Here is a 12766-nt window from a genome sequence, read left to right as displayed (position 1 = left end):
AGTAGTTGGGGACATTTTTTAATCTGTAGTAAAATTGTACAGAACTATTGTCACCCTAAGTAAGTGCTGGGATATTTGGTTTATCCCAACTATCACTTTGTCTGGACAACTTGACTTGCCGGTAAATGAGAAGGAAAATATAGTGAAAGGCATGTGAAATTTAAAAAAAAGGAATTTATATTCTAAATTCAGGTACAGTATTACAGATGTTAATTTCATATCGTTACTTAAATATATTTGTCATTATAGTAGTCCTTTAAGTTGCTCGACAATCACTGGCAATTGAAACTAAAGCAAAAGGAAATCCTAGGAAAATGTACAATGATAATGTTACCTATCGCTTTAAATTACAGTAAAGCTCATGCTGTCTGCTGATTGACAGCTCAGGCAGTGATCCAGTGATCGCTTTGCAGAGGTTTGTCACTCCCTCTGCTAGGTCACAGCCAAACCTCTCCAATTAATAAGACAGGCAGGGGCATGGGGACATACAATAGATGTAATGGTACTGTCTAAATTTTAGAAGCCAGACAACATAAGGATGGTCCTGCCTGCAGTGTTCATAGCCATTCTGGTGCTATAAAAACCAAAGAGAAAAGAAAACTGGGGTTACACATACAAGCTAGACATAGAAAGAGCCTTGGTGATCATTTTTACACACATTGGGCTAATTAAAGCCTTGCCTATAATGTTTTGTAACACCTTTGCTCTTTTAATCTTTGAAAGTGCTCACATGAAAACAATCTATTACAAATAAGTATAGTTATTCACAAAATAGGATTAACATGGACATTGCTGCTGACTTGTTAATTACAATATTTTACAGCACCATGCCCTACCACAAACTACAGTGACATTACCTACAGTAAATTAAATGTTCCTGAAACATTTATGGAAACAGTTTTAAATGATTTGGACATGTGGTAAGAATTGTATTTAATGTTCCAATTTTTTTGCTATTAATCACTGTCCAAAATTGGAGACATTTCCATGAGTCAAAATTTCCTAGGGAAAATCTCCAAACTTGACTGTCCCCGATAATGAGGGCCAGGATAGTGTGCTTTCTGTGCCTAAAAAGGTACCTGCATATTCTTCCAACTAACCACAAGGTGGCATAGTCCCTCTTAAAAATGGTCATAACCCATAAACACCAAAGCTCGGCTATTAAACGTAACTCAAATTTCTGTCTGGCATTCTCTCATCTGAATTGAAAATCAGACTTCCAAAAGGTATATGGCGGACACAGTGTACCTTCCCCTGGCTTGTGTTTTCCAACACAGCAGACATGTAACATTGCAGGCCAGTGCCTAAAATCAACTTGGTGAACTAATGCTGTTGTAACATCAAAAGCCATAAAAAGGCCAGCTGTTCTCAATTCAGGTCATTATTGCACTCTTCTTCTTGTCTTTCAGAGATTAAAATAGAAAGTGCACAGTACTCAATTATGCAACAAGAAGGTGTATTCTTAAGGTGCCCATACACCTTAAGGTTATCGGACGAAACTTTTCGTCCGATGATCGAATAGTCGTACGATTTTCGTACGACAGCCCCATCCTGCCCCGATGATCGCAAGATTAATTTAGCCGTAATTAACCAAAAGCACCTGGACGAAATGCGGTAATTGATTTGCCGTATTTTCGTTAGTGCAAGCGCAGTGTAGACCGTACGACTTTTGACAGACGGAAGCGCCAGCAACCTTACGAAAATCGTACGATCTAGCAAAGTTTTCAAACATGCTTGACCGTCAAAAGTTGTACGATTGTACAGTAATGTCGGTCGGACACTGCAATGCACACATACGATTATCGGACGAAAAGTCGATCGCATATACGAAAATCGTCCGAAAATCGTAAGGTGTATGGGCACCTTTACCCAAAAGCACATGCAAGACCTTGCAGGTAGATTACATAAAACTGGGATAGACATACTGAGTGAACTATCTGCAGAGTCTAGTGTTTTCTTAATAGGCATGGGCTCGATGTTCGAGTCGAATGTGAGTTCGACTCAAACATCGGCAGTTCGTGTGTTCCGCAAACACATGAACTGTCAGGGCACAAAGCAAAGTGACTTGTGAGAGCTGATTGGCTAAATCCTTGCACCTGACCGTAGGTCAGGTGCAAGACTTTGCCCAATCAGGGCCCAATACTCTGTAAGAGCCATGATTGGGCAAAGTCAAAGATGACTTTGCCCAATCATGGCTCACCTGTTACAACTGTAAATAGTTGGACGGAGCTAGCTGTCACTGCTGGCTCCGCCCAATTGTTTATTTGTTGCCGGTGTCTGTCAAAATACCATTCTGTGTCGGGTGTTTGTCACGCGCGGACGAGAAATTCTTCCTAATTTGTCTAATTCGCCATCGTGGACAACGCTGGACGTTGTGATTGACGCTGGATTACGTCGGTGGATCCATTTTTCTGTTTGTTTGTTTTTTAAATAAAAGACTTGTCAAAAAAGTTTTTTTTTTCAAATAAAGGATTTTTCAGAAGTCTGGTGTTTTTATTTACAATTTGATTTAATCCTTTAGTGAATGGGTAGGGGTACAAGTACCCCTTACTCATTCACAAGGGGGGGGCGCATTTCGGTGCCCTGATGTGAATAAGCTCCCTGCCCACACCCACTCAACCAACGCCCCAGGGCTTGTGGGGAAGAGGCCCTTGTCCCCATCGGCACAAGGTCGACCCTGGAAAAGCACCCTCCCAGTGCCAAGGGCATGTGGCCTGGTATCATGGGGGGGGGGGGGCGCTCGCTTATTACCCCCCACCTTTCCTGCCCTGCCAGGCCTGTGCTCGGATCAAGAGTCTGGTATGAAATTTTAGGGTTGGGACTCCTCAAACTTTTTAGGGGATGGGGTTCCTCGTTCAAATTCTTAACCGATCTTAAGGGCCTGGTATGACCCCACACACTTTTTTATTCTTTTTTGAGTTACCTATTTGGGGGTCTCTGGTTTCTATGAATCATATGCCTTCAAGACATTTTGTCTGACTCTATTCTCATTAGGGGTATTTGCTGGCAATACTTAACTGTCAATGCCTGAATCCAGTTCTTCTACAGCTCTTGATATATTTATCCTGATTTTAACAGGCACCCTAGCAAGGGAGTCTCCTTCACAATTACGACCCCTTTAGGTCCTCTTTGGCCATGTGATACTTAGTTCCCACCACCAGAATCAATAGGTTGTTGGCAGCCATGAGCCCATGGCACATTTGGCTCTGCTAATTGCTTTGGAATATTGCTTTCAAAGAAGGCCTTGGTCATGGTTGGGGCTTGGTGTCAATTAGGCATTTGGTTATTTGACCATTAATACAGCTCTGTACTACTGAATAGTTTACACTTACACTCCTTGTTCTATGACCCCCTTAAGTGGTGTGGCCTATGGCCGTGGACAGCTTTAGTTTAATGGGCTGAGCTCAATATAGAAGAACACCCCAAATGGCCCTTCAGGCACACAGTACATGTAGCTGTCCCCTCACCCTCTGGATTTATGATGCAGCCTTGCCTCTATTCTGTGGATCTGCTGTCCATTCGTCCATAGCTTGGGCAAAGCCAGCTCTTTATAAAAAAGTTGACAAGGGGTGGAACTCAGGGCTTACTTGCTATAGGTTTGGTGGCCTGCTGCATGAATGCATGAATGTCCCCTTGGTCACCTACGCCTTTCAGCTCAGGTCAACTGCAACTGCAATGAGTTCACCTGCTTCCTCCCTGTGACGTTACATCACTGTAGGATACAGTAGTCATGTGAGGTCAGAGAGATGAACCCGTAAAAATTGCAGGGAGCCCAGGAGATTGACACTCTCAGAAGTCACTGCGAGGAGGTCACATGTTCCTCATATCCGTAAGCACCAAGTATTTTGTGGTGGCTATGATGAAAGAAGAAGCAAAGGGGGACCAATGTGAAAATTAGTATAGGTAGGTTGGGGAACTTGCAAACGTATCTTTACTTTTGGACGATTTCCTGAGGGACCGCAATATTCAGGGATACAAGTATTCCTAAGAATGAGATTATGCGTAGACCTATATGGGTTGGACTTGATGGACGTATGTCTTTATTCAACCCCAAATACTATGTAACTATGTAACATAAAAGAGAATGTTTCTGATCTGGCATGCAGGCCATTAGATAACAGGCTTGAGACATAATTGAGATAATTGAGAGATAAGTATAGATATTATTTGTTTTGCAGTTGTACAGAGTGAGTTACCTCCTACATTATCTCCTACACACACCCATGAATTTGTACTTACTGTATATGTATGTTAAATGCATGTCTCATTGACTCCATTTAGTGAAGAGGTTAAATCCTGGCCCAGGCAAAGATCAGAGGCTGTGGAGTGGCAAGATATGGGACTGAATTTTGTGGTGAACTGTTGGAATAGAAGTTTCCTATACACCAATCTATTATATGTACTTTTTTTTTTTCAAACAAATGTAGTCATATTTGTGAAGGAAGACTCTCACATCTTGTAGCTTGCATAGGAGTTCTGTCTACTATATACCCCTGGTATCAGCAGGCACAGTAAGGTCATTTTGTTTCCGGTCTCAATCCTAGTAATTTTTTTAATGTGCTAAAAAAGGAAAATGTGCCAATTAATCTCTAAAAAGTTTGTGTTATTATTTTAAATGTTATTTTTCAGGTTTATAAAAAATGTTTCTTTAGTTTACTTTATTGCGCTGCTGCCCTATGTTGCAGTGATAGAAAATGATACTAATGGCAATTTAAGATTCCAATACACTTAAACTTTAGTGTAAGAGACTCTTTTACAAATGTATTTCGTTTTACTTCAAATTGTCACCCTTCTAAAGCTTAATTACCTGTGTTAATCAAATTACCAATATTCCTCTAAATATTTTTGGTACATTATATTATTGCTGGCTACCTATGTGCACATTAACAATATACGCATTCTTTGTGGAAATGTTTCCAGTGCATGTAGCTACAAGGAAGGATGGCCCCTGTCTGCTCCTTGACCCGTGACCTCCTAGTCTGGGCCTCTGCTGAGCTTCTAACACATTACAGCCCCCTCTCCAAGAGAGATGTCTTATTAATAACTTGAATCTTGAGTGAAGTGAGATTGCTAGAAGCTGCATAATGAGACCATTTTACTCACAGGACTGCAGTGCTTAGTAACAGGCACACAGAATCTAAAGGGGAACTGAGGAAAAGGTTTTTCTCAACAAAGTCTGATTTCTCAGTTTCAGAAAAATTCCGTAGAAGCAAGGAATTGTCAGATTAATGACTAGTGGTGACACAGTATAATCACTAGCTCATTGTAAGGGATAGTTGGATGATATAAAGATTATCCAGCTACTTAGTTGCTTGTTTAATCACCTGGACAATAACATTCCTCTCTCTTTGTCATGATTATTTATGTTAATGTTTTGTATCGTGAACATAATTAATCTTCTTAAGGAGTCCCTTGTGAGCCTTGATTGCTCGCTGATTGGTGGAATCCCTCACTTAAGAGAAAGCACACGTGTGTGTGGTGTGACGCAGTTCTGTGAAGACCTAAACAGAGAAAGGTCATCTATTTTGTATCTTTCTAGAGAGCCTGTGGAGGAGGTGAGCATGGTTTCCCTATCCTGGCAAAGTATGGTGCCATTGGCTATGTACCCCTGGAGGCTTTCCAGCGTGCCCCATTTACAGAGTATAGGGGAGGAAGGAGAGTTCTTGATCCATGTGAAGTAAATGCCATTGAGAGGAGGTGCCTGTCATCATTACCATTTATGAAACCTGAATCATTAAAAAGTTTATGGAGTTCAATGACAGTTGTATGGACTCAAATACACCCCCAAAATCACCTGTGTAAGTCAACATGGGCAAGTTCAAAAGGCAGTGGTTGATAATGGCCTGATAATAGACAGAAGTAGAATTTAGTGAAAGAATCTGTCCAGATCTAATGACATTATTTGAAGGAAATTGATATCCCCCCATGAGGCCTAGAGAGAAAGATGGGTGGTTGATTGCGACCCAAAGCGGAGGCTCTAGTGCAACACTGATCAATCTGAGGCTTATTGAGAGTTCTGCCCACTGACGATGGAGGAAAGCACTTGGAGAGGGGTGCCTTGAGGGAAAGCCACACGGTACTCATCTAATTCTGTAGTTGTGGGATGCTAGTGGAGAGCATCTAATGTAATAAAGATTTCACTCTGCGTTTCCGCTGTCTTTTGCAATAGATGCCCTCCAAACATCCAAGGCCCATACCCCATGTTACACATTACATTTATATATACTAGAACATTTTTACCATTGAAGAACAGGTTAGTTTTTATTACTTATTTCCTATGCTCATAAGCCCCATCTAGTGGTCATAATGTGGTATTTACCCGATATTACATTCGACCTAGAAAGAACATATGCTAATAATATTCAATTTTGCTTCCATTTGCACAGACCCAATGTACATGCAATTCTGCAGGATGAATGGCTCTACGAATTGTTTATAAATACATTCCTAAATGTGTATGATGCATTATATAGCATAAGTGGGCAGATGAGGGAACGGGTCAGAAAATAATTGACACATGTGCCATGGAATACCACTATAAAGTCCACTCTACATACCTGTGTTGGGGATTGGGCACTGAGGGCTTATATTTACGTACACACAATCACTAGAATTTTGTATAAGCTTTTAGTTGTTAATTTAATTTCAAAATTTACTTTCAATCTTTTAAAATTTGAAGCTGTTACTAAAATAATACTTGGTGAATCTGCCATGAAGGTCCCTGTGTAGGCACTTTCTGTTATAGGGTGACAAAGATCTGTCCCTGCCTCCCAATTGCTCTCCTAAATTGTGACCTGGCTGTGTTGACGCTCAGTGCTCAGGCATGGTCTACTGCAGGATTATTCCTGTTCTACATATAAGGGCAGGAATAAAATCAAAGCTATTTGTGGATCAATATACTGCTGTGCATTTGTGAGGGCATGCATGTGTGCTGGAACGAGGGTTAATGTTTATGTGAGCAGTATACATGTGGTACCTGCTGTGTATTCCAGATGATCGTCTGGCTCCTTTTTCTGTGCTGGGGCAGGGTGTGCAGTAGATCCTTCCTGTCGGGCGGTGTACAGTAATCTCGTCCCATCACATCAGGCGTGGGTGAGCCCGCTCCTGTCTGGCGGGCTGGCACAAGAGGGATCCTTCAGGCAGGAGCATGCGCAGAACGAGCTGAGGGCCCCGTCAGCGCGCCTCTGCGTTCCTATGCCGCTCAGCCACGTCACTGAGGTGGGTGGGCCAGTAAATGTAATTGACAGCCGGCTCGAGGGAGCTGTCAACTACAAGCAAACAGGTCGACTCGCGTGCCAGCTGTCAAGGTCTCACGTGCCAGGCTGGGCACGCGTGCCGGGGGTTGCCGACCCCTGGTCTACTGTTTTCCCCATCAGGAAGCACGTCCTGAATAATGACATGCAGCCACCAATCAAGCAAGCTCATGTAGACAGGAGCAAATGATGCAATAAGCTCAAAACAGTATTTTCTAAAAGAAAAAAACATGGTAATTATTTATGATATCGAGTACTTTGGTAAACTAAATGTCATTCAGTTAGGATTACATCTACTTTAATATACATGCAATGGGGATGGGCACAGAATGGTTTTCCCACATGCACAGGGGACTGATTCCTGAGGGTTTAACACACATGCGGTAGAATTCGCTGAGGACTGTTTACTAATGTGTGCATGCTCTGTGACTGGGCACTGAAGGGTAATTTAATTGTGTTCGTGTGTGTGTGACCAGCTCCTAACAGTCTTGGATTTGTGGCTTTGTCCCACATCACCCTGCTTTGTTGCCTGTTTAATCACAGCAATGCCTAAACTCTGCCCACTCCACTAGACAATTTGTGGCTGTTACATCTTGAAATGGATCTCGCTTTCCCCCCTGTTCCTGGCTTCAGTGAGAGGAGTAACACACAGTGGGTCAGGCACAGGCATTCGATGACAGCCCAGCGTCCTCAGGTTATTTAAAAGGACACTAGGCTGTCATTAAATGACAACAACTGGGCAGTGCCAGCCGTGATATCACGGCTGGCTCTACCCAGTTGTTTTGGTTTGTTCGGGACCTGCAGGAAGACTCTGACAGGTGTCGGACAAATTTAAACAGTTGGGCGGAGCAAGTGTCGATGTCACCGCTAGCTCCGTCCAATTGTTTATATTTTGCCGGCATCTGTCAGAATGTCATTTTGCGTCGGGAATTCATCGCGTGCGGGCGGGTCAACAGGAGTCGGGTATTTCTTTATTTCGACGGGTTGTCGTCGTCGTGGACAACACTGGACATCGTGATTGACCTTAGGATTACGTCGTGGCCTGGGGCCATTTTGCTTTGTGATTGGCCAGGAGGAGGGGAGGATGGAGATGTGAATGCAGCACTAAAGTGTATGCGACCTGCAATGCTACAGCCGGTGCCAGCATGGAAGTTCAGCTGGAACTCTATTTCTACCCAAATGTATAGCTGATGAGAAGAAACCAGTGCTGAATATGGCAGGTGGATTTTTAGAAAACTCACTGTACATCTAACTGTACTCCAGTAAGATTGTTGTGCCTGGAGTTGGGGTTTAAAGTGACATTTAGGCTGGGTTCACACCTAGGCGTTTTTCAGCGCTGATCGAAGCGCTGAAAAACGCTCAGCAAGTGAAATCCCATAATTTCCTATGGGCATAGTTCCCACCTGGGCGTATTTCTAAAAAGCCCTATGCCCAAACAAATACAGGAGCTTCTTTTGGGGCTTATTTCTACGCATATCCATTAGGATACAGCCGGATAGCTCTTATGTAAGACAATATAATGATTTTCACACATATGCAACAAAGATGCATTCTGTGGTTCACATAACTACCTTCCTTAATCTCCCCAGAGAGCAGCCATGACTGATATGCCGACATTAATTATTTTGGCTGTTGTATTTGCTGGTACAACTAATTTAAATATTGAGGCAGATCATGCAAATGCCAAAAAATTAATACAATATTATTGTTTACGGTATAATGTAATAATTCAAATGTATATCGCTTTTGGTTCAGTGTATTGGATGCTTTTTAGTTATAAAATTAGCTTATTATTAAGGTGTACTTCATTATATAATTGATATTATAGATATACAGTAAATATTGCCTTTGGTCTAATCACGCTTTAACAGGAAAACTGAAAACGTATCTGCCTTAGTACAAACTTTGCACAAAGTCAGAAAACTTGTTCTAACTTGGTCAGAATATCTGCTCACATGGAGAGAGGGTATTAATAACCTCTGCGTCTCCAACAAACCTCTAGGAATTATGTTCTGCATCTTAAATGAAGCAGTTCCTGGCAGGTCAGTTGAAGCTGCTCTTTCTTCCCACAGTGTTTTGAAATAAGAGGGTTTGGTAGGAAGTGTTTCCTGACAGTTAAATTGCGATGTAGGCTGGGGTTAGGAGAGGGATCCTGCCTCTTTAACATGGAAACAAGACAAAGGTTCATTCTATGAGTGCAGGATCACAACTGTCAGACCATCTTCATGCACTTGGGAGACTCTGCAAAGTCATAATTATATCTCTTAACCTGTCTTGCTCTTTGCAATAGAAAGATCCTATTATATTGAAATGAGATCATTAGCAATCACGTACTTTTCTTTCAGCTTTTTTTTTTTTTATTCAAATACCTTAACTGCTGGCAATGGAATATTTATAAGTATTTTGTACAGTAATTGATGGCATGTTTCTATAGAGGTGAAAAATTAACCTCTTTATAGCCCCTTTTATGTGTTAAGATAGAGTTTGTAGAAAAGTAAGTCATGTCTATAGGATCCCAGTGTTTCAAAAGGTGACTTTATAAAACTGACAGTTTTTGAGAAAGGTTTCAAAGTTTCCCCTATGTGCATGGCCAGGGGTTCATATATTTTATCACATGGGCACACACTTGAAAATAACAGCACAACACAAACATCAGAAACACCTTTTTATTGTTTAAAAAATACTGTATTATCTTCATAAGGGGATGGAGGAAGGAGTAGATACACAACTGCAGTTATGTAATAGGTTTTACATTACACCAATACAGTTATTTTGTGATTAGATTGTTTCTGTAGCTGATTTACAAAGACTGTGGAAAGGAAAAGTGCTGTTTTTCATAGTCAGATGTTAAAGAACTCCAAACAACATAAACTTATATAATTTGGGTCTTTGTTCCTTGCTGTTTCTATTTTTTAATTATGATCTATTTTGCCTGCAGTGTCACCCAGAAACTGAGTGCAGCTTCTTCTAATAAGAGAAAGTTAAAGAGGAGGTAGGATTGAATTGCGTGTAATTGGCTATTATGATGGCCAAAACCCATAGACATAGCATACCGTGTCACCATGTCTTTTATGAGTTTTACTTCCAGAAGAAAAATTCATACAGAAATAAATAGCTTTCCGTTTCATATGCTGTATGTAGTGCTGAATTTTGTGTTTTGACTAAGATCTCCTTCGGCCATGCATTTATAACCTGCATGACAGATAAGAAATCTGAAAGCTGATGACACCTTTTTTTTTTCTTTTCTTTCTGAAAGCATATGTCAAGGCAAAAGAAAAAAAAGAAAAAACATACTTAGTACATCTCTGCAATACATGAACATATCCCCATGTTTAATCTATTTACAGGTGCAGCAAGTAGACAAACATAACTGTTGCAGTAGCATAATTGTATGCTCCTACACTGGGACGGATTTACTTTCACTGCTGCCCCAAGGCTGGGATCCTTAATGCGCTCCTCACCGCCAAACCCCACTTAATGGAGAATGGCAACCAGATGGTGGGGGTAGCCGAGTTGGTTTTACTTTTTTATTTTACTTTTTAAAATGTTTATTTATCTTATTATCTTTTTTTAATTTTTTTTTATTTCAATTAATTAAAGGAGCTAACAAGCCCCTGTGTGATAGCATTTGGAGGTGACAGGTTCTCTTTATTCAACCTGTCACCTCCAATACAGGAGTTCTAGCAGGCTCTCCGGTGACAGCTGAGATAGGAAGGCTGCGAGTGCAGTGTTCCTGTCTCAGTGTTCACACGGAGCAGAGCGGAGAACGAATGTTCTCCGTTCTGCTACCCACTCTCCATCCTGAGGACAGGATCTCCATCTCCAGACAGATGTGTCCGGCAGGGAGAGAGTTAGCCGGCGAGGGGTGGGGTGGCGGGAGGACAGACATGCAGACTGCATACAAGTGATCTCGGCGACATCGCCGAGATCACTTGTACAAAATGAGCAGCGACTTCCCCGCTCTACATTTTGCTCTGCTTGCCCAAAGCAGGACAAAATGTAGAAAAAAACTAGCTATTAGTCTTGTTGCATGTAGAGCACCTCATCATTGCTCTCCCCAGGGTTTCCACAGGTGGTTGGATCTTTCACAATCCTATTTGCGCTCCTGCTTGATACACAGTAAGGCTGGCAATACACCTGTCAAGTTTTTTCATTCAACCTGCGGGCTGAACAAAAGAAATTGACACGATTCCTCAATCAACACAAACAGCGTGTCGATCGAGGAATCGCCGCTGTTTGCATTGTATTCTGACAGGTGCCGCCGACACCTGTCAGAATACCTGATCACAGTGGGCAGCTCATTAGCTGCCAGCTCTGATCGCACAAAGATTTTCCAGCCTTCTCCTTCGATCAACTGATGGAGGAATGCCGGCTGAAAGGGAGCCGACAGCCCCACACACTGTGCGAATTTCGGCCAGTGCACTAAAATTCGGCCAGTGTATGGGCACCTTACAACGGGGGGTTCTTGAAAAAGATTGGCTTATGATAAGGGGAACTTATCATAAGCCTAAAATAACTGGAATAAGATACAATTTTAATGGCTTGAATTAAAACTAATTTTGTATTTAAATAGATATTGACAGTATGGGAAAAAAACCAAATAAGGACCTAAAATCCTCTGAGGTCCAAAGTCAGAAGGAATGTGTTTACAGGGGCCCACTGCCAGCGATGTATGGCATACGTATCTGGTAGCGGAAGGGTTGAGGACCCTTTCTGGAAAAATTACAGGCTGAAAGCAGGAGTGATGTCATTCACATGTTCAGAAGGGAGTTCAGCCGGTGGAAATGTGCTGATCTCCCCTCTAATCCAGCCGCAGAGACCGCCATGCCGCCTCACTGCTGTACATTTTTTTGGACATTTTTAGCAGTGGGTATACTTGGGGACACTTCAAGACACTGTGAATCGCACTGACACTTTGAATCTCACTGATGACACTTTGAATCACACTGACAGTGTGAATCGCACTGAAGACACTGATCTGCACTGATGACACGATGATCTGTACTGATAACACGATGATCTGTTCTGATGACACTGTGAATCACACTGAGACACTGTGGATCGCACTGAGACACTGTGATCTGCACTGACAGAGTGTAGTATTTTGGTGTGTGTTACTTTAAAACTTGCTGTGGACAATCACTGTGAAGTTCTCTATCTCCTCTCTCACATCAGAACGGTGGGCGGTGGAGATGGAGACAAGATAATTCAATTACAACGGCTGGACAGCAGGTGGTTAAGGTTGGACTTTTTTGTTCCAACAGATAATGAGCCCATGAATGGGGCTCTCCCAGGAGAAGGGAATTGACACCGCCGACTTTAGTTGTTTCGTAAGTGAATGTCGAGTTTGCAAAGCGAATTATAGGTGATATGCGTGTCTAAACGCTCGAAACTTCAACATGGGAAAGCTTTCTGGTGTAGGCACACGAGGTTCTAGAGCAGGAGCTGATGAAGTGGGTGCTGTACCTGATGGTGCAGCTGGTGGAGGAGGTGGAGGAGGAGTCACAGAAGTA

Source organism: Nanorana parkeri, unplaced genomic scaffold, assembly GCF_000935625.1.
Source record: "Nanorana parkeri isolate BGI_ZX_2015 unplaced genomic scaffold, ASM93562v1 scaffold2080, whole genome shotgun sequence".
Taxonomy (NCBI): Eukaryota; Metazoa; Chordata; class Amphibia; order Anura; family Dicroglossidae; genus Nanorana; species Nanorana parkeri.
This window is presented reverse-complemented; position numbering follows the sequence as displayed.